This window comes from Pinus tabuliformis, chromosome 9, assembly GCF_031772625.1.
Source record: "Pinus tabuliformis cultivar Carrire ecotype Pingquan chromosome 9, CPIR1, whole genome shotgun sequence".
Lineage (NCBI taxonomy): Eukaryota > Viridiplantae > Streptophyta > Pinopsida > Pinales > Pinaceae > Pinus > Pinus tabuliformis.
In genome coordinates, this window is record NC_142307.1 from 1,706,905,287 (window position 1) to 1,706,929,512 (window position 24,226).

The 24,226-nt window shown below is 36.0% G+C and overlaps 2 pseudogenes; both read left to right on the forward strand.

Annotated features, from left to right (window-relative positions):
• The first annotated feature begins 672 nt into the window (after positions 1-672).
• LOC149155474 (beta-amylase 1, chloroplastic-like) lies at positions 673-15,490 on the forward strand (annotated as a pseudogene).
• LOC149155475 (uncharacterized) lies at positions 8,454-14,730 on the forward strand (annotated as a pseudogene).
• Positions 15,491-24,226: the final 8,736 nt, after the last annotated feature.

Consider the following 24,226-nt stretch of genomic DNA (forward strand, 5'->3'; position numbering starts at 1 on the left):
ATTGGTGCGATTAAAATAAGTGAGACCAAACTAGATAATAATAATAATATATCTAATAATAATTATTATTACGCCGTAATACGTTCCCTCTGAGAAAGACATCCCTAAAATATGACGTGTGCGATTCTGAGCCATTGATTCTGTGTGTTAGATGATTGGGGTGTTTTCTACCGTTCGTTTAGTCTGTTTTTTCATAGAAAAATGGTTTTTTCCCATGGTAATGGGCCATGAAAGGCCAGGCCTGGCCTGCTGGCGATGAGACTCTTCGCAGAGACTGCATGCTGGCGATGAGACTCTTCTGCTGCTAAGATGAGGCGATGAGACTCTTCGCAGAGACTCTTCGTGTCTTTCTTCTTTGCATGCGTAGCCTTGTGCTGTTATATCAATATTTGTACTTTATAGAAATACTCTCGCTCCAAGAACTGCGTGGATTTATCAATCCGTGGGTGGCAGATGAAGTTGAGGGTGTGCAGCCTCATTCATTGGCCATTCTTTCGCAGTTCATTCTTTTCTCTGAAAGCTTCTCCCTCCCAAATTGTTGCACCTTCACCCATTTTTAGCACAACTTAACATCTCATTTCAAGCCAAAAGTTTGCAGGTTTAATCCGAACTTGCAGCAGACCAGGAGGACGAAGAGGAGCACCAGGAGGACGAAGAGAAGCATTGAGGTCCATGGCGTCTGATTCATCTGCAACCTCCAAGCCTTTGGGAGTTCTCTTTGTTTTCCTTGGTGAGTACCGTCCATCCAATGATTCAACGAGTTCGTTCGGTATCGATCATTGTTCGCGATGATGCTTCCATGCAGTATTCATCTGCAATATAAAAACGTTGTGCATACCCTGACATAAATATTTGCGGTATTGATTGTTTTCTGCTCTGCTATTTTCAGTGGATTTTGTTCTGCGATTCTCAGAATTTGTCAGCATGTCGATGGGAATGCCACATCAAATTGGCTCCTCGTGTGGAATTATTTTAACAGCTGAAAAACTTTCATATTCGGAGACCTGTTCTGATTGTTGTTTAGATGAGGCGGGAAGAATTGTATCAGCTCAATGGAGTCCTACTTCAGGTCTGAAATGTACACCCCGGAGACCTAAAGTAGATTTTGTTATACATCGACTGCAAGTTTCTTCTTCTGCTGTAAGCTCATGTAGTTCTTCACCCTCTGCCAATGATGGATGGAGAAGGCCTGTTCATAGTCCAAGAGGACAAAATGGCCATATTCGGTCTGACTTATCGGTGGCCTGCAAGTCCTTTAAGTCCCAAACTCTGGCTCCTGCCACCGATTGGGAAGCTGGACTTGGTGCCCAATTTGAGCAGAGTTACGAAGAAAAAGTGCATGTATTACCTGTGGGTGCTGTGAAAAGGCATAGAGCTGGGGGAGTCCCTGTATTTGTTATGCTCCCTCTAGATAGCATAAACCATAACAATAACGTCCATAGACAGATGGCTATGAATCTCAGTCTTCAGGCGTTGAAGAGTGCTAGTGTTGAGGGAGTTATGATGGATGTTTGGTGGGGTCTTGTTGAACGAGAGGCTCCAGGGCAGTATAACTGGTCTGGATACAGAGAGCTGTTGGAAATGGTGAAGAGCCATGGATTGAAAGTCCAGGCTGTAATGTCATTTCACCAGTGTGGAGGAAATGTTGGGGATTCTGCCAAGTATGAATGCTAAATTTTCCGTATAAAACTCAATTATTTCTTCTGTGAAAGTCCAATTTATTAAAGTGAAAATTATGCTGTTTTAGGCCTCAGAATGGTTCAGGAATTGAGTGTTTATGTGCTTTGTAATTGTGCAGTATTCCATTGCCTAAGTGGGTTGTTGAAGAAATAGACCGAGATAATGATATGGTCTACACAGACCAATGGGGCAGGCAGAACTATGAGTATATTTCGTTGGGATGTGATAATCTCCCAATTTTGAAGGGAAGAACGCCTGTCCAATGACAAGTTTCAAGGAGAGTTTTAAGGATCTTTTGGGGGAAACCATTGTGGTAAGTTTTAACTAGTTTTACCGTGTTGCTAGTTGTTTGGTCATAGGGTACATCTAAGCTTTTCCCTCCCATTTTTAAAATAGAAATCCATCTAGCTATCATGATAAAAGAGAGCATAGCTCCAATCTCTTGAGATTTTTTAATTTGATATTAATTTTGTGTAACCTGTCTTGTTATTTTCTCAATTATTTTTTCTCTCAGTAACTTTTGGAAATTTGTGTCTTATTTGAAAATGCATTTACATTGTTAAAAGGCTCAAGCTTAATTCTGCTCGCTGTTCCTCCGCTTATTAGTTTCTCGTGGATCGAACTTAATTCTGTGCTTGTTTGCCTTCCACAATCTCTCTGTTTTTCTTAGTTGCTCAAGCCTCAAAATTAACTCGATGCTCCTTAGTTTTCCATGAACCCACTTGTGTTTTGGATATCTGTATCAGACTTGGTCAAGAACTCAAATATCTCTATCTTTGACCAAAATGAAAGATCCCTACGTCTGACAAGTCCCAGATAGGATATCTATTCTGCCAAATTTGCCTAGGATTTACACCTAGCTTTGAAAGAATATTGTTCATGGTGGGGAAAGCTTGTTTCTGAGAGATTTAAACCTTGTTCATGGGAGATTCAAACCTAGGTTCTCCACACAAAGATCACCATACTATCTCAAATCAAAAGATCCTGCGATTGAGAAGCAGTGGGTTAAGTATCTACCAATTCACCCAAGATTTGTACTTGGCCCCGATCTTTGAACAAGTAAAATGGGCCTTGAGTTGGAAAACTTGTTTATTGGAAATTCAAGACATTGTTAGGTTTGAAAGACCCCCGCTTTATCATCTAGTCAAACTCCTGTCAACCATATTTTCTCTATTTTGCCTGATCCAAATTCTCTAGGCCTCAATTATTGGGTATATGCTTGGTCTAATTATGCTCACTCTTTGAATAGGAGTCTTAGATAGCTCTAATATGCTCCATGTTGCAACTTGCACCTCATTTTTACCACGGAGTTATGGTATTGATTTGTTTGTCGCCAGCCTCTTGTTGTACCTTTGGCCTCATTTTCACAACAGATGTTTGCCCCAACCTCATTTTTTAATTTTTACCAGAGTTTGTTTACTCTTTACCCCAACCCTCTTTTTAACAGAGGTTGGATATATATAAGAGAGGTTGGATATAGATTGTCTCTGGTACATAGCTTACACATTGCTATTGCGCATCCTGGCGCAGAGATTGGATGACCCAAATATTTCTATGTAGCCCCATCTTTTATGATCAGAGCTTCTTTATGATGGGAACAACCAGGAGATGCACAGTGCTCGCCAGAGAAGCTGATCAAACAAGTCATCCTTGCAACTAGGAAGGCTGGGGTCCCTCTTGCAGAGGAGAATGCTCTTCCAAGATTTGATCAAGGTGCACACAATCAGATCATTGGGAATGACAGTCTCCGACTACTAGAATATGGTCAAAACACCGCAGTTGAACCAATGTGTGCATTCACTTATTTGAGAATGATCCAGCATTTGTTCCAGCGTGAAAATTGGAGCTTATTTGTCTCATTTGTTACGAAAATGGCACAAGGAGGGGCGACCTCAAATTCATGGGAGCAAGAACATGGAGATACAGACTCATTTGTCCATGCTACGGGCCCATTGATCCAAAAGGCTGGTGCACTCTTGCATAATTAGGCCTAAAGTATACGTTTTTTTTCGCAGCAAGCAAAATCTGAATGTAAACAATATTTATTGGTGGAATTAAATTAATTGGTTCCTGTATATATCCTACTCCATGTAAAATTTGCCCAAAGACAGGCTTTTAATGGCTATGCCAAAGCAGTATAATTAATCCTTATGACATTAACATGATTTCTAACTCAGTATAATTAGCCTTTATTGCAGTAACAGGACTTCATATTTTGATTTGAAGAGGTGTTTCAATAAGATCACTGCAGCTACATAGCTATGATCAATTTAATACCTCCAGAATTCAATTTATGGCGTGCCAGGGTTAATACAAGTGTTTTAGTAAGTTCCTTATTTTTGTTCATACTTCATAACTTAAAAAAATGCACAAAATCTAGGTATGGAAAAGACCAAAATCCAGGTGGAAAAGACTAGAAATGAACACCATTCGTGACTGTCGAGTTTTTATGAACTATAATCTGTCGAGCTATCCATTCGTCCCTACATAAATCACACACAATGAGCAACAGAGGCCCTCAGATTGCAGGCGGTTGCACGTAGCTTACGTATATAGTGGCAGTATAGTGGCAGCCAGTCAGATTTGATCCTGGTCTGTTCAGGATAACTCTCACCAACTACCGATTCTCCTAGATTAATAAAAAAACAATGGTTAATGGTACTTTCCATGCATTATTTTTATCTTTATTCTTGGTAGAGTTAAATTATTTTTGTACCTGATTAGACAATCACTCACTCGTTAAACCAATTTTATAATATTTTAACATTTTTCTAAACAATCAAGCAATTGTTAAACAAATTTTATAAGTTTTTTACAATTTTTTAATGTTTCAGTTTAATTGTTTGTCGTTTTTAGTATGTAAAACCGTTCGACTATGGCATTTTAACAATATCATATTTACGCCGTAAGGCGTTCCCTCTGAGAAAGACATCCCTAAAATGTGACGTGTGCGATCCTGAGGCATTGATTCTGTGTGTTAGACGATTGGGGTGTTTTCTACCATTCGTTTAGTCTGTTTTTTTCATAGAAAAATGGTTTTTTCCCATGGTAATGGGCCATGAAAGGCTAGGCCTGGCTTGCTGGCGATGAGACTCTTCGCAGAGACTGCCTGCTGGCGATGAGACTCTTCTGCTGGCGATGAGGCGATGAGACTCTTCGCAGAGACTCTTCGTGTCTTTCTTCCCTGCATGCGTAGCCTTGTGCTGTTATATCAATATTTGTACTTTATAGAAATGCTCTCGCTCCAAGAACTGTGTGGATTTATCAATCCGTGGGTGGCAGATGAAGTTGATGGTGTGCAGCCTCATTCATTGCCCATTCTTTCGCAGTTCATTCTTTTCTCTGAAAGCTTCTCCCTCCCAAATTGTTGCACCTTCACCCATTTTTAGCACAACTTATCATCTCATTTCAGGCCAAAAGTTTGCAGGTTTAATCCGAACTTGCAGCAGACCAGGAGGACGAAGAGGAGCACCAAGAGGACGAAGAGAAGCATTGAGGTCCATGGCGTCTGATTCATCTGCAACCTCCAAGCCTTTGGGAGTTCTCTTTGTTTGCCTTGGTGAGTATCGTCCATCCAATGATTCAACGAGTTCATTCGGTATCGATCATTGTTCGCGATGATGCTTCCATAGCGTCTACCATTATTGTTAGCCATTCAATTGTAGAAGATTATAGTATATTGTACACTATAGATCCAAAGCCTGAAGCCAAGCACAATTCTCTGTATCATGCCTGACTTGAGCGAACTAAATTTTTGTAGTTCTATTCAATTCAACTAAAGGAGCTAGGTTCTTCGTAGCTTCTATATTCTTAAAAACCCTGACCCAATTTCTCATCTATGTTTCTATTAGAACAAATCATAATAAACTGGCACTGGAGATTTCTACAGTCATACAATCCACTCAATGATTGCAGAGAGCAAATTTTAGTAATGCCTGAATACCAGCAAATGTCTGGTTAGGACATAGAAATTTTCTTCTACCCTTTTGAGCGTGTGTTTCAAGAAGAAACATGATGTGAGGGGCTGCATCCTCCCACTGAGGTGCCGGGTCTAAGGGATAACTATTCTGTTAAAATCCTCTGAGATCTGCACCTAGCCTCATTCCTTGGTGCCATATGGATGCGGTAGCCCACAGTGAGAAAGCTTGGGGGATAGCTTAACACTTCGCTAACCTCACTAATGAATCAATATCCCCTTAGGCTATTAATGCTATGGGTGTGACCTCTCAAGCCAGGGTGGGTGCCTGATAATCAAAGAGCTAAGTTTGAGCTGAAAGTCGTGGAACTCAAACATGAAAAAAAATGACTGCAATATATACCTCTATCTCTTACAACCATCTAATTTATGCTTAACCTATAAGAATGTACTATAGCAATGCCAACTACTACTTATAATGTCATGCCAACTACTAATAACATTTCCATCATTTGCAGAGAAAAGACTCAACAAAGTCTACTTAATTTGCATACCATTTACCATTGTATAAACCAGAATAAAGCAAGGGCAACCTATGCTCTCTAGGGCTGCACAGCACGAGGAGAAAGAAAAGCAACAACCAAAGCAACATATAGAAAATCCATAAACCTTGAATTGCGTTAAAAAGAATGATTCAAGAACCATATCTTTCAACGATAACGATAGTGATGCTGCCTTCATCAACTGGGCTCTCAAATTGGCTGATATTGGTTTTGTTTTGTTTTATTGTAAAGTAACATTGAAAAAACAAAAACTAAAAAACACATTATTTTAATCCAGTGGCTGCAATTGGAATATGTGCTTTTTCAGAGAGCATCTTAACCTGATCTAAATTTGGAATCTGTGCTTTATCGTTTAAATGCATAACAGAAAATTCAATAGATAGATATATACAGACTCAGATTTCTAGAACAATATTGACTGCATATTAAAATATGCATACAAATCCCTAACCTAGAAATAAATGAAGGGATTGCAAATTCTACGATTTCTATACATTCCATATAATCCTTTGTCCATCAAGAAAAATAAACAAACCAAGAAAACAGATGAAATTCAGAATACAGAGAACAAAAAATTGAATCTGATTTAATGCTGAGGCATATGTCACTGGCAACCCAACTGAAATATAGCAACCCAATTATGAAAGAGTTTGACTAATTGCATAATATTAAGTATTAACATTACTTGTATTAGTATTCATTTTGCTTGGTAATGAGTGCAACCAAAAATATACAGTTGCTAATTTCCACTTTCTTTTCTTTGCTATTTGAATTTTCTTAGTAATGAGTGCAACCAAAAATATAAAGTTACAAGTTTCCACTGGTTGAGAGACCTGTAAATCATTATGGTGTACAAGAATGGAAAAAAATAAGTGGATTTGTGATTTTTCTTATTAGAGTACTGGGATTTTTTTGGAAAGAATTAGTAACTTTAAAATATTTGCTGTCAAGATTACATTAGATAAAGTTAGTTTATAAAAATGTTATAAGGGATTAGTTACAACATATTTTTAGAGATTTAAACTTACATATTTGTGGCTTTTTATTAGAATAATGAGAATATTTTGGAGATTTAATAATTTTGAAATATTGGCTGTGAAGATTACACCAGATAAAGCTATTTTATAAATGTCACGAATGACCAGTGACAACATGTTCTTAGAGACTTAAACTTATCTAAGTAAAGAAATGAATTATTTACCAAACCACTTAAACTATAATTCTTTAATGAATTTATAACTATTTTATAATAAACAATAAATTCTATTTTAATATCAATTACATTTTTATATAAATTATAAATTTCATGTATCTATCAAACCTGAAAAAAGTTACAGTTAACTCTTTTCTAACTTTTTTCCATACCCTTTGAATAAAAAGAGAGAATCTAGAACCTGCATAAGTTCAAAGTAATTAAACTGTTCAAATACTATGAAACAAAATAAAGTGACCTTAGGATTGTAACTGAGCTGTATTGCTCCATGATTTTCATTCTAATCTGTTTGAAAAGGTGACTAAATACATTTTCCATCAAGGTGTTCTCAAAATAATTTGCATGTTTCATGTTTCTGTTATGGTTCTTATTGCTTCCGTTTCTTCCACAGAAGGAAGTGACAAGAAGTCCACAAAATGTTTGAAACGTTTAGTATTCATTAGGCTCATAAATAGAAAGGAAACCAGAAAATCTGCAATAAAAACCATAAATGAAGAATGCTGCACTTTGAATCATAAAGAAAAGGTACCAAATATTTGTAGACACTTGAAAGAGAAAAGGGCAGGGTTAACCTTGGGAAAAGTTGACATCATAGGCATTTAAATTATCAGCTACTTAATCTCATGAAAGAAAAATAAATGTGTGCGAAAAGTAAGACGATGTGTTTAAATATTGGAATAATGTAATTTTACAATCCATTTTTATTTTTACGCCGTAAGGCGTTCCCTCTGAGAAAGACATCCCTAAAATGTGACGTGTGCGATCCTGAGCCATTGATTCTGTGTGTTAGATGACTGGGGTGTTTTCTGCCGTTCATTTAATCTGTTTTTTTCATAGAAAAATGGTTTTTTCCCATGGTAATGGGCCATGAAAGGCCAGGCCTGGCCTGGTGGATGAGACTCTTCGCAGAGACTGCCTGCTGGCGATGAGACTCTTCTGCTGGCGATGAGACTCTTCGCAGAGACTCTTCGTGTCTTTCTTCCCTCCATGCGTAGCCTTGTGCTATTATATCAATATTTGTACTTTATAGGAATACTCTCGCTCCAAGAACTGCGTGGATTTATCAATCCGTGGGTGGCAGATGAAGTTGATGGTGTGCAGCCTCATTCATTGCCCATTCTTTCGCAGTTCATTCTTTTCTCTGAAAGCTTCTCCCTCCCAAATTGTTGCACCTTCACCCATTTTTAGCACAACTTATCATCTCATTTCAGGCCAAAAGTTTGCAGGTTTAATCCGAACTTGCAGCAGACCAGGAGGACGAAGAGAAGCATTGAGGTCCATGGCGTCTGATTCATCTGCAACCTCCAAGCCTTTTGGAGTTCTCTTTGTTTGCCTTGGTGAGTACCGTCCATCCAATGATTCAACGAGTTCGTTCGGTATCGGTCATTGTTCGCGATGATGCTTCCATAGTGTCTACCATTATTGTCAGCCATTCAATTGTAGAAGATTATAGTATATTGTACACTATAGATCCAAAGCCTGAAGCCAATCACAATTCTCTGTAACATGCCTGACTTGAGCGAACTAAATTTTTGTAGTTCTATTCAATTCAACTAAAGGAGCTAGGTTCTTCGTAGCTTCTATATTCTTAAAAACCTTGACCCAATTTCTCATCTATGTTTCTATTAGAACAAATCATAATAAACTGGCACTGGAGATTTTTACAGTCATACAATCCACCCAATGATTGTAGAGAGCAAATTTTAGTAATGCCTGAATACCAGCAAACGTCTGGTTAGGACATAGAAATTTTCTTCTACCCTTTTGAACGTTTAAAGAAGAAACATGATGTGAGGGGCTGCATCCTCCGACTGAGGTGCGGGGTCTAAGGGATAACTATTATGTTAAAATCCTCCGAGATCTGCACCTAGCCTCATTCCTTGGTGCCATATGGATGGGGTAGCCCACAGTGAGAAAGCTTGGGGGACAATTTAACACTTCGCCAACCTCACTAGTGAATCAATATCCCCTTAGGCTATTAATGCTATGGGTGTGACCTCTCAAGCCAGGGTGGGTGCCTGATAATCAAAGAGTTAAGTTCGAGCTGAAAGCCGTGGAACTCAAACATGAAAAAATGACTTCAATATATACCTCTAATTTAAGGATTATTAAAACTTAGGATGTACAGTTTCCTGAACATCCAATGAGATTTAGTACACGGTTACTACAGAAATATATGGAATCCACCAATTAGGCTAAACTGGTCTAATGCAGGCTAACAACCAACATTATGGAACTGCAACAAAATTAAGATAGCTCATTGGGCTACTTTTGTACAAAATGATACTACTACGATAGACTACATATTTATCATTGTTTGCCCATAATTGGACAACTATCTCTCTGACAAGTTTCAAACTAGCCTAAGGTGCCCGCAAGGGGATTCTGTCATCCTTGCCTTGCTATTGTGAAGCTTACAGAATTAGTGGATATCGCTGAACAACTTTACAACCTGTTAAGCTAGTTACCGACAACCAACTGTCAAAAATACAAAAGGACATAGACACTAAAGGCTGTGCACTATCCTTATGTGCCTCATTGTCTAAATTCTATTGAAGTTCCGCAACGCAGAGACCCGCATGGCTATCCCTTGTCCTATCATTGTTAGATCCTTGATACATCATCAGAGTGTTTTAGCAGCTGCTTTATATATATATATATATTTATATATAAAAAAGAATCAGCAACTAAGCCAGGTACAGGTTTGAATTCGCATGATATGGAGTCAATTGTGACTACTACGACTATAACTTTTAGGAGAATCTATGCACGCTCCCACACACTATACACAAAGTTAATTAAGGGTTTTGGACCACAAACTTTACATAAGACTTTACAGGACATCCACCGCCGATTGCGCTGCCCAGGGACTATTAGTGGTGTTAGCTTTATCAAACAACAATGCTTAGATTTATTTTGGAACTCATAGGTAGAATAGCTTTGATTGCCACAATAGGCACGCTGCTTATCATGCCCATTGCCATTCCATCTATGACATGTTTTTGGTTTATCCAAGAGCTTTCAGTTTGCAGTTCTCTACACATTTTCAGATTCTCAAAGTCCCATCAAGGTAAGTAATAGTCATACAGACAATAACTCTACGATAATATATTTTTAACAGCCTTAAATATTTATACCGAGCACAGAAATACCATTAAATATTTTCATTGTTGTTTAAGGATCAACTGTTGACAAAATCCTGGCAGTTTTTACGATAAAACCAGATATGAGTAAAATTGCTAGAGAAATTAGTATGGAGTCTAGGGGCTAAATGCTAACTCTTGATTGGGTGGAAGCTGCGGGGCAGCTGTGGTTGTTAGTTAGGGTACAACTTTTCCATGATGACACAAGATAAAGAAATGGTACATTAATGGGGAACTGGGTCCTCATTAATAAGGAGGGCCTAATTACTATATACAAGAGATTATTATAGCCATTCTCACACAGTTGTGTATGATTTTTCAATATTTTGGTTATTAAGAGATATTTTCCTATTTCTAAGAGATGTAGATGTGTCTCATCATTATTATACTTTTGAGCCACCCTGCCTTTCTATATTTGGTGTATTTAGTATTTTAGTATTTATCTAGTTATTTCTGGTAACTCAGAGCATTACATCAAGGTCCAGCCTTGGATGTGGAAGAGAGAGGAAGGGAAATATCACCTCAGAAAGGCCTTGGCTTTGTCTCAACTATTTTGCCCATCATACAACCCCTGAAAGCAGATGCTTTAATGATCAATCTTAATGGACTAGGGCTTATCCTTTAAGAAATAAGCCCTTCTGCTTCTAAGGAAGAAATCAAATCAAAGGCTGTGGTGTGCGGATGGCCATTGAAACAAGGGCCCGACTCTTGACATGATCACTTTGTTTGCTACTTCCAATTGCCTGAACTTTCTAAGTTCAATGGTCAATTTACTGCTTCCATAAGGTCTCTCCATAGTATGTATTTTCTAGATTATTTTTGTGTGTTTCTGGTTGTCAGTTTCATGTCAAAACAGAGCCGGTCACCAAGGAGTGTGGCTTATTATGCTCTCCACACTCAATGTTTGTGTCTTTAGTCATTAAATCTAGTTGAAACATTTTAGTGGAATCCAGGGCCAAGGATTTGGTTTCCATCTTTTTGTTTTTAGTGCTGAGTGATGCATTTCAGTTTCATTTAAATACGTGAGCTCGCTTCATGTTTACATAAGTTGTTGAGTTTATAATGATAAACATTTTTTAATATTTAATCATGAGTTTAACTTGCCAGTGGAAAATGGAACAAAAAGAACAATCACATGAGAGAATATCCACTATAAACTTCTTCATAAAAACATTGTAGAAAAATTACCAATTCATGGTAACTAAATATTTCATGTAGAGTTATGCATTACTTCAGTCCTTTACAAAGCAGAAATCCTAGTAACTAGTTACCATTAATATCTCAATGGTCATGATTGCTTTTTCAGGGCCGTGATGCATATCAGTGTCAAGAAGGATAATGATTATTAGCTGTGGAAAAATTATTATCTGATTTGTCAAGGATAATTATTTGTTATTGGCTCCTATTGTTGCAATTGGGAATGATAAAAGCATTGCAAGTTTAGATATCTTAAGTAGTTGAAAAAATATTTGCTAATCTCTCCAGGAAAATAATCTCTTTTTATTCTTGTTCTTCGAAGGCAACATTTGTCGGAGTCCCACTGCAGAAGCTGTATTTCGTGATGCTGTGTAGAAAAGGGGATTGACATCAACATTCAAAATTGACTCTACTGGAACTATTGACTACCATGAGGTAGGTTCTAGCTTATCATGGGTCAAGGCTGATTGAATCGATATTTTTGTCTATTATAATGCAATAAATAGGTATCACGTATTAATATGTTGAAACTATTTGAAGGGCGGTCCTGCAGATCCCAAGATGAAGAATTCAGCCAAGAAACGTGGAATAGAGATAACTTCTATATCAAGGTCTATATCACCTACAGACTTTAAATAGTTTGATCTAATACTTGCAATGGACAAACAGAACAAAGGTAAATAAAAAGCATAAATGGCATATAAAACTCTTTCAGTTTCATTTACTAAGTTGTTCCAAACAGAATCTAATAAGCCAATACTATTGTTAAATTCAACAAAATGTACATTAAAGTTTGTCTATGTTATTGTTAACGTATGCTTCTAATTAGTTTCTAAGTTGTGTGCAAAAATAAATTAATAACATGGGATGGATATATTTTGTAGTTGACATATTGACAATTCTCCTTCAGTGCCCCAATGCACAAGGCCTTTATTGCTTTTTCCAGGTAATTGGTTACATTTGGTATTCTTTATCGTTTCCCTATGATACGCATACCATGGAGGAAGCCATTTTTATAGTCAGATGGAGAAAGTGGGGGGAGCAAAATAGCTATGAGATATCAAATGGACAATTACTGTGCCAATGGCTTGCAACCTTGGAGCTCTGAAAAGATTCCTACAGTAGTGGTATGGGAACTCAACTTTGCTCAATTATAGTGAAGTTTTAGTGTGATAGCATCTGAGATTTGTTTTGAGGTTGGTTCTCTCTTTAACTGATTTTTTTTATTTTGTGTGTTGTTGGCATTACAGATGTGCCTGATACTGCAATGATATTGAGAAAGCACACCCTTCCAGTGAAGCTATTTTCTCGCATGTTATTCAATGAATTAGAAATCTTCAATCATCAGGATCAGTTGCCATTTGCATATGTAAGAGACATGATGACACCCAAAGTGAGGATTCACATGTTCAAATCAACCATTTTTAATACAATAACAAATGAATATTGACACTCTTACAAAGTCAATCGAAGAATTTTCAAAGAGCCTCCTTTGGACGTGCAAATTTCTTTGGGTTATGAATCCAGCGCCTGCAAATCATATCTGGACAGAATGTGGGCTGCATATTCCGTTTGATTGTATTAATTCATTTCAAATTTGATTGGATACTAAGATTATAGCTTGCAAAAACTATCAATTTTTTAAAATGTGAAGGGTCATGAAAGAGCATAATATGGGAGGATCCATAACCGCAAATTTAACCAATACATGATGTTGATGGATGCCATGGGTGTTAATTTTGTGCTATATTGGATTAGATGACAGATTTACTTCTCAATAATTGAAGTCATTTTTAGTGCCTTTGCCAACATGAGATGATAGAGACTGTGCACCTATATCTAATATGTGTATTGCATTTAATGGAGTTGATAGGACTGAATTGTTTTCCATCGTAAATTCCAGTGGTGATTCTGGTTATACCGGGAATGAAGGAAAATAGAATGAAACGTGCTCTTCTGGACAGCTGGTATCCAAACTCGCTGTATGCCATGAAAACATTTTTAACTCAAACGGAAACAAAGAATTTTTCCAGGTGGCTCTTCATTGTCAACACAATCCTGAACTGAAATTTGGTACAAGTTGTATAGGCTTGCATGTGCGCCATCGTGACAGAGTTTTTATTGAAGGAGGTGCAATGTGGGGACAGATGTTGATTTGAGACGGTACAAATATATGAGTCTCTTTTGTGTTGGACTACATGGATGGTGGAATCCTTGCGTAGGTTCTTCAAACCCATAAGAAAATCCCAGAACACTATTTGGCTGAGGTTGCCAGGCAGGTGCTCAGGGGCTTGCATTACCTGCACCAGAACAAAATTGTTCACCATGATATAAAGCCCTCCAATTTACTGATCAATAAGAGAAGTCAAGATTCCCGATTTCGGTGTCAGAACTGTGTTGGCTCACACTTTGCCCTAGTGCAATTCCTTTGTGGGCACTTGTGCTTATATGAGTCCTGAAAGGTTCAATCATGATGGGCATTAATTTACAATTTCTATTGTCTTCTGCAATGCAGTTGCTCGAATACCCTTCAGATTATGAAGCGGAGAAGTATTTTCTTAGGAAAGCTACAGCCATGGAAAATCAATCTTGCCACTTATATTCTGAGTTTTCAGGTAATTACAGATCCTCATATTTAACAATTTGAGAGATCTATCAAGAAACATTACCTTATGGCATGCATGTCTGTTAAAGAAATCAGGCTAAAACTATGTTTCATTGTTGTTGGCAGTCTCGGTTATTGTTCATCAGATTCAGAAAGAAGAGTTATTTGGTAAATCTCGGCTACAGTACATGAAAGGACCTGAAAACCCCTATTCAGAAGCAGGTCCAGTGACCTTTGGTGGAACTCTGGATGTGAAGGAAAGAAAAAGGTATTTAAATTATTCTGAAGGGACTGATTTGCCTTGTGGTTTTGCCAATTACCGTACCCAAGGGTTCCTTGTGTCTGAAGAAGACAGGAAGGTCATGGAACAATGCAAGGGGGGTGTGGTAATTTCAACTATATTTGGAGCCTAAGAAAGATTAAAAAACCCAAGTATGTTAGGAAAATTACAACAAAACATTTGTTTCTTCGTGTTTATGGACAATGCAACTCTCACACTTCTTTCTAGATACCAGATCAAGCCCAATGAGTCTCATAGAATTGGAATTTGGCACATTGTTTTGGTCAGGGAGTTGCCATACAAGGAATCTGTAATGAATGGCCTCATTCCCAAGTATCTTTCCCACAGGCTTTTCCCAAACTGTGTTTAAAACATTTGGATGGATGCCAAGCTACAACTTGTTCTTGATCCTTTGTTAATTTTGGAAAATCTCCTTGTAACTCACAATGTTGATATTGTTGTCTCAAAGCATCCTTACAATACTCATAACATGGAGGAAGCCGTTTTTACAGTCATATGGAGAAAGTGGAGCAAAGAAGCTGTGAGGTATCAAATGGATAGTTACTGTGCCGACGGCTTGCAACCTTGGAGCTCTGAAAATCTTCCCTCATGCAGTGGTATGAGAACTCAACTTTGCTCAATTATGGTGAAGTTTTAGTGTGATAGCATCTGAGATTTTTTTTGAGGTTGGTTCTCTCTGTAACTAATTTTTTGATTTTGTGTGTTGTTGTTGGCATTACAGATGTGGCTGACACTGCACTGATATTGAGAAAGCACACCCTTCCAATGAAGCTATTGTTATTCAATGAATTAGAAATCTTTTATCCTCGGGATCAGTTGCCATTTGCATATGTAAGAGACATGATGACCCCAAAGTGAGGATTCACATGTTCGAATCAACCATTTTTAATACAATAACAAATGAATATCAACACTCTTACAAAGTCAATCGAAGCATTTTCAAAGAGCCTCCTTTGGACCTGCAAATTTCTTTGGTTTATGAATCCAGAGCCTGCAAATCGTATTTGGACAGAATGTGGGCTACATATTCTATTTGATTGGCTGCTAATATTACAACTTCCAGAAGCTATCAATTTTTTAAACTGTGAAGGGTCATGAAATAGTAAGAAATAGCAAAATATGGGAGGATCCATACCTGCAACTTTAACCAATCCATGATGTTGATGGATGGCATGAGTGTTAATTTTGTGCTAGATTGGATTAGATGACTGATTTACTTCTCAATAATTGAAATCATTTTTACTGCTTCTGCCAACATGAGATGATAGAGACTATGCACCTATATCTAATATGTGTATTGCATTTAATGGCATTGATAGAGACTGAATTGTTTTTCCATGTGAATTCCAATGGTGATTCTGGTTATACCGGAAATGAAGGAAAACACAATGAAACGTGCTCTTCTGGACATCTGGTATCCAAACTGGTGTACGCCATGAAAACAGTTTAACAAGATCAAAGAATTTTTCTAGGTTGCTCTTTGTTGTCAACGCAATCTTAAACTGAAATTTGGTACAAGTTGTATAGGCTTGCATGTGCACCATCGTGACAGAGCTTTTATTAAAGGAGGTGCGACGTGGGGACAAATGTCTCCGAATGTTGATTGTTACATTTCTGCATCTTTTTTAGATTTGCCTATCCCTATGTCACCATTGCTCTTCAATTTATGCACATTTCTGCATCTTATTTAGATTTGCATATTCCTATGTCACTATTGCTCCTCAATTTATGCACATTTCTGCATCTTGTTTAGATTTTCCTATTCCTATGTCGCCATTGCTCCTCAATTTATGCCTTACGGCGTTTCCTTTGCAACATTTGGTGCAAATGCTAGTATATTTCATATCGGTGTGATTAAAACAAGTGGGACGAGATGGTCATGAAGGATACTTACGTTGATCGTTTGGATGCAATTAGAACATTATGTGATCGACTGTTTGGATGCAATTAGAACATTATGTGATCGACTATAGTTTGGGTGGACAGAAGTAATTCGCACATTGCTGCCAATAATCCGATCGGATCACTACCACGTGTGTAGCTTCCCATCTCTCCTACCACGAAACATGATAGAAAGGAATCGACATTTGCTATTTTCAAAAACCTATCCTCTTGGATTTCATGCCTTCTTTCTCGTTACAAGAATTGTCTAACGATTTCCATCACCTTGCATCGTTGCATATTTTGAATTTGTCTGGGTGCTGGGAGTTACAAGGAAAATGCATGGACAGCGTGGTAGAGAACACGTTGCATGAGGCTGCATCAATTTCTTTTCCAGCAAGAAAAAAGCCGGATAATATATTATCTGATAAATTATATGAAAGTTACATATAAATCAACATTCAACAAAATTTATATGATCAAAGGCCTTTTAATCATAATATTAGGAGGAAGAGGTGTCATCTAAATCACCACCAAAAACCCAGGAAAGATGATTATTTCAACTGAGAGATATTATATACAAAATTTTAGAAACACCGGTAAAAAAAACCATATTATCATAACATACAGTCCAGTCCATAAGTCTCGTTCTCTCAATGGGCAGGAAAAAAACTAGATAATAGACATATATACAAAATTTTACAAAAAGAGTGAAAACATAAAACTAGAGATTTAACTAGGAAATAGGAAATCGCCCATATCAAAGATGCACTGTTCCCAAATGATCTCCAAGTACCATTTGCCGATCGACCCCTTTCTTGGATAGTTTGTCAACTTTTTTGTTCAGATTCCTTCCAATATGCTGGATTGTGGAGCCACCATAGAACCGCTATAGAATTTCAATCCTTTCCAGCTATCCTGGTAGCATGAGATTATTGATGAAAGCTTTCCCATGACCTAATCAATAATAATCTTCCAATTTCCGTAAAAATGCAAAATGGGGTTGCCAAAGAATGCTCGTTCTTTTCGAGCCAAAAGCGTAAGATGCTGGGCAAAAGGGATCGAGACTTGCAGCGCGAAGAGAGCACGGAGCCAGTGATATAGCAGTTGGGCTTGCTGTTGGAGGTGGGAACACAGTCTCAGCCGCAGGCTCAGGCTCAAGATCATTTGGTTGGAGTAAACCGCCTCCTGGAAAATACTAGTATTTCTCACGATGGAGATTAAGTTGGTATGACGGTAGATAACTCTTCTGGAAGATTGGTTGCTTTGAGTGCAGATTTGACATGGGGCGCTGCTCTTCCCCCAGGTATTATTGTAAATCTTGTTGGAGATTTAAGGGATAGAGCAAGGTCCTCCTTGAGTTCAAGGATTGGACCGAATGTTTACATGCCACCTGTAGCAAGAGCATCATTAGTAAACAATGGGGCAGTGACACCTTTTGAGTAATGACAACAAGTGGAGACATTTAAGCTTCAACGACTTTCCCAACAACATCAGCCCAGTTATAACTATGTTTTTCCATGGATCTCTAGTAATTGTGTAGATAAAAATCCCATTAGTACCTTAGTACCCTATACTGTGGAAGTAGTTATTTTTCTTTCGCTTTTGAAAGTAAAAGGACAATGATTTGATCTATAGATGTAGGCCCTATTTCATGGGTTCTAACAGAGTGTTTCTTAGCTAATGGACTTTGGATTTTAATAGATTGTTGTATCTTCCCCTTCTTTGCCACATCTATGGTATTTTCAAAATCATAGGTGACAAATTGCACTATTATATTACTAGTTCACAAGGTAAGGACAATAACTTCTCTTGTGCCAAAATTTGTGTTGAAATGGATTTTGCAAAATAACTCTTAAATACGATTCAAATTGACTTTGAGGGATGGTCCCATCTTCAGGCTCACAATTATGAGCAAGTTTCTTTTAATTGCAAATTTTTCCATGAGTATGGGTACTTTGCAAAAGGTTGTCCAAAAGATCTAACTTCTCAGTATCCTTCTATCCCTCCACCATCTTCTCAAAGTAATGATAAGCAAGGAGCATTCAAACCAGTTTTAAGGAAGCACAAGAACCATCCATCTAAGAGGCCTCATTCCAACAAGCCTAAATCTCATCAATGTCCTCCCTCCAGTAATAGATATAAATCTTTGAAGTCCTTGGAGGTAGAAGTCATTGTTGAAGAAGATCAAGTAGATCCAAATAAAGTTCCATCAAAGAACACCACTTCACCTAGTGAGGAAGAGACCACTTCTAAGGATATTGAAAAAATCTCTCCTTTAGATAAGAAGGAAGAAGAGGTCAGTTTAGAGGAAGAGAAGGAGGTCAATCTTTCCTCTTCATATGCTTCCTCATTCCAACAACCCTAAATCTCATCAGCATCCTCCCTCCAATAACAGATATAAAGTTTTGAAGTCCTTGGAGGTAGAATTCATCGTTGAAGAAGATCAGGTAGATCCAAATCAAGTGCCATCAAAGAACACCACTTCACCTAGTGAGGAAGAGACTACTTCTAAGGATATTGACAAAAGCCCTCCTTTAGATAAGAAGGAAGAAGAGGCTAGTTCAGAGGAAGAGAAGGAGGTCCTCTCCTCTTCATCCGCTTCCTATTCAAATGTTCTAAAAAACAATCAATGATATTCCCCTCCATTAACAAGACGTAGAAAATATCAAAGTAAGAAATCCCCAAAATATGGTGTCCATCATTCTTTAGCCTCCTGTGATTTTAGTGGGGGATTGATTTCGATTAAAACTTATAAATGTTTTGTTTCGGTACCATCTTGTGTAAGCAATTTGTAAGAATCTATTCTCGTTCTCAAGAAGCAGTAGGCTTTAAGCCTTGGAAGGTCTAGTATTAGATCTCCCCCTCTTCTTCTTTTATTTGGATGAGGATGGTGTTTTTTACTCCTCTTTTTAGAATCATTGGAGATTTGTTCTCTGTCGTATTCATTATGATGTACTCCAATTACTTGTTCTATTGACAAATTGAGTAAACCAACTCCACATACATTTTTAATATTTTTTCAATCCTTACATTTGGTTGACCTACACCACATCAATGTTATGTTACATTGCATATTATATCCCATACTAAGTTGTATAAAACAATTTTTAGTGCAAGGAATGTAAACTCATTCCCCAATGTCCAATTATATTTTATTGGCTAAGGAGATAACCCAATTCCTTAGAATTTCTCATTTTCAACCCTTAACTGATGATGAGTTGTTAGAGGTTAACGTTTCTAGAAACAAGGCCTTAAAAAGTATCAATTTCCTTGTGCAATATAAAACTATATCTCAAAATGTTGGTTTTTAAGGTGCATACTTCATTTTAACGAAGCATTGAAAGGTATCTTTAGCTAGATGGACATTGGGGGTGTGACAACATGAAAGTTGGTACTTTGTCTCAAGGTATGAAAGGCCCTAGAGAATATGTCATTTTTAAAAATATTTATAAACATAAAATGGAAGTCTAACCTATTTGATGCATGCTAACCCTCATCCATGCCATTTAGATGAGTAAATAAGTATGTAGAGTTAGATATTATCAAGCACTGTAAGCTTGGATTTGATAGCGGTGTGAATTTTGTTGATGAAAAATAGAAGTTAATGTAATACCCTCTTGATGCTTACAATGCAATGTTTGGCAATTTCTACGTACATACAGGGAAGGCCATCTTAATAAGAAAGACATATAAATGTTACTTGGTTAAGGATGGTAAATTGTTTATCATCTGTGCACATTGGGGAAAGTCTTTGATCTCTCTAATGAGTGCCCATCAAACTCAAAGATCAATCATCTCAAGTAAGAAATATGTAGCTCTCTTCTTAAGACAAAACCATAAATACACAAAATCAATGAGCATGAAGATATCGTTGAAATATGTATGAAAGAATAAAGCAATAGCTAGAAAAGATTTTACAAGCATGCAAAGAAGTGTTATATGAGCCAAAAGGTATGCCACCTAAGGGGAAGTGGAGTACAATATACAACTAGCAATTTCCCCTAAAGGTGCAAAGATACACCGAAGCAATAGAAGATTTTGGAAGATGATCTTGAAAAACTAAATCATTATATATAATAGAATAAATATTAGATAAAAGGTTATTTGGTTTGTTTTTGAGAAAACTCTATGAGAAACCTTATATTTCAGTGGTTGCTTATTTATTGATGGAAAATTTGTGGTTACAACATTTGATTATGCCCGGAGTAACATGATTGATGGAAAATTAGGTAGGTAAATAGGTAAATGACCACACAATTTATACAATTCCTTATTTAATTCTTGGAGTATTGAAAAATTCCTGGTTTATTATACTGCTATGTTGAGCAGGGAAAATTGTGAAGACAAAATGGATTAGTTTTTACACTATAACTTTCACCAGTCCAGGAGATACAACTTAGAGGAAAACTTCAAGGAGCTAGAAAAGAAATTGACCAAGCAGAAATTGTTGGGAATCACCAACTTGTTAGTTTGGCAAAGTCTCTGCCCAACCCAACCCGAGAGAGAGACACTTCCATATAATTAGTAAATGTACAACAATTTTAACAATAATACATTAAACTAACTTTCTAGATAAAAATATACTAAATGAATATGCTTCTCAAACACTCATATTAGAATTTCATATTTAAATATAAATATTTACAATAAATTATATTTATTATATTTTTTGCTATTGGAATAATAATATTTTAAATTCTAATTACATGGATGGGCTAAGCATTGATTCAGATACATTACTTTTTCTTTCTTAATATTTAATATAATTAAATATTATAATTTTTATATTTATTCCAATATTTACTTCAGTCAATATAATTATGGTTTAAATTCTAGTTATATGGGTGGGCTAAGAATTGATTATACATTACTTTTTCTTTCTTAATATTTAATATAATTAAATATTAGAATTTTTATATTTAATTAGAATTTTCTCCTTGTTACAAAATCTATGACCTTCATCATATGAATATAAATGTTTGACATTGAATTAAACATCATGGCCATGTGATGCAGGAGGAGAGGAGGAGTTGTATCTGTTATCAGTGGCTCATCCAGGTAAGCAATTTTAGAGTCGGATTGATTGACATGTCAAAGGGGAAGTCGGGTGTCAACTGCACACTTGAATCAAGGTGTATCAGTTGTCATCATCTATTTCGGGTAAACAATTTCCGAGCTGGATTAATTGACACATCGAAGGGGAAATCGTGTGTCAATTGCACACTTGAATTGAGGTGTATATGTTGTTAACAACTCATCTAGGTCTGAGACATAAAGTATTAAAAAAATCGAAGTTGTATGTTCTTTTTCCTGGATTTAGCCACTACATTTGTGAATTTTCTGGCTTGTATGTACTTAGGCAATGTTGCATTCGTGAGTCGATCCCTTTTTGTGATTTTATTCTATTTTTTTTGACTTGCGAGTAGTTTAGGCATGGATTACTCGCTCTATAATTTTTGGTAGTTTTTTCGGAATCTCGTCTTGGCAACTATCTAAATAACATTTTGTTGTTTCCATGCAAAACTATTTGTAATCAATTTAATAAGAAAACACCTTGCTTATAAAAATTGATGTCTCCTTCTTAATAGAATGGTGATATTTTTTCCGTGATCTTGTTGTTTATCTTTTTGTTGTTTCATTCTATCTTGTATCATTATTAATTTTCAGATCTTAGTGGAACATAAACAATACTTCCCAATCTAGTTGGTGTGTGCATATTGAATATGAAAATCAAATTGATTATTAAGAAATTTTGAAGAACTCTAATTGTACATATGTATATAAATGCATGCATAATAATGTATAAAAAAGATTAAGATAATGTAATCCCTCATATTCTTCCTTAAATTGTTAATGTATATGTATATATAATACTTAAATTTATGAGTCAATATGTTTTTCATTTGAGTGAATAAAAGTATTAAACACAAAAAGAGAAAGGTTAATAAAATAAAATTAGATATATACATTAATTAATAGAAATATCCCAATAATTGCCAAAAATAAGGAAAGTTGAGCAAACATATACTTTTTAAACCAAACATTAAATTGGTATAAGAAGCCAAATTGAGGACTTTCTTATCCCAAAAATTCAGGTGGAAAATGTGGTTACATGACTACAAAGTGTTAAGGAAAAAATTCGTACATATTTAATGTTTGTTGTATAATAGAGATTAAATCAATATTTTATCCTAAAGATAAAGGTTAATAAAACAAGGCTGCATAGCTAGCATTCCCCACCATTTAGTTTAACTATTAAATATTGACTGATGAAATTTTGTTTGTGATATATTGTACTACATACATACACTTTAATATGATTGGTTTTTGGAAAAAATCACTAGCTACATTCTTGCAAGTTACAACCAGTAAACAAATTGTACCAAACAATTTTGATTGAACATCCAGAGAAACCCATTCAGGACTGGCATCATTATAAGAACATAATAGTATACAAGATGAGTGATAAATGCCCAAACCTCTCGGAAAATTCTATCACTAAGAATGCACAATATCACTTTAAAATAACAAACTATTAAGACTGGAGAGAAGATTCAATTCTTCACGTAATACTTGTGTGCCTATGCTTCTAGTGCTAGGCATGAATGAAATAAACAAACCTAACAATCTCTAAATATTCCCTTCCACATCGTATTGTGGAAAATAATTCATCTTTTATATTTTAAAAAGATTTATGGTTATATTTTTTTGACTTAACAATACTTTATTACCACACGTGAAGTTAAAAATAAAAAAATTCCAGGTTTTGTGTTTTTCACTTAACAATACATTATTACCACACGTGAAGTTAACCAATAATTGATACAAGAGGGACATTTAGCAACTTAGAATAATATATTTAGCAATTTTAAAATTGTTTACACCAATATCCCAAGAAAAACGAGGGTTGCTTCGACTTTTAGGATTGACAGTTTGGAAAATCCACAATCTTCATTTTTACGTCTACGTTTCCAATCTAGAACAAAATTAAAATTCTAATTATATAAAGACATTCTACATTCATTTCCAATGAGATGGTCATCTCCTACCATCTTGACATAGTTACATCTCATATTTATAGCTTTCATATTTTTTCTCTTCTTTTTAGTTTCAGTCCTGAAGATGAGTCTTGTTCTAGACTCGAAATGTAGATGTAAAAATGAAGACTGTGGATTTTCCGAACTCTCAATCTCAAAAATTGCACCACAGAAATCTCCAAACTGTTATGGTTGCTTCGACTACTACAATATATTATGTCTAAAAGTTGAGAACACGATAATTGTTTCGACATTGAGGCCAACCTTGGAGACAAGCCCTGCAAACAAGGTGGAAAAACCAATGTTTTCTAGGCTTGTTTAAACTACACAAAAATAATTCTATTAAACATGATTTTATTTTTTTGCATTTAACTTCTTTTATTTTTAAAATTATCTATATATATATATATATGATTTAAGTATTCTAATTTACTTTAAATTATATACATTTTCTAAAAATATTATAAAATTATATATAAAATTTAGATTCAAAAACTTCTAAACATTAAAATGAAAATAAAGACATAAAACTTAAACCGGTTCAAACTAGAGCCTTTAAAAATTTCAAGATAAAAAAAGAGATTTTATTGAAATTTTATTAACATGTCCACGAGACTAAAATGATTCCAAAAACAACTCCCCATAATCTTTTAAACATTAAAATCGGCATAAAAATGATAACGTTTG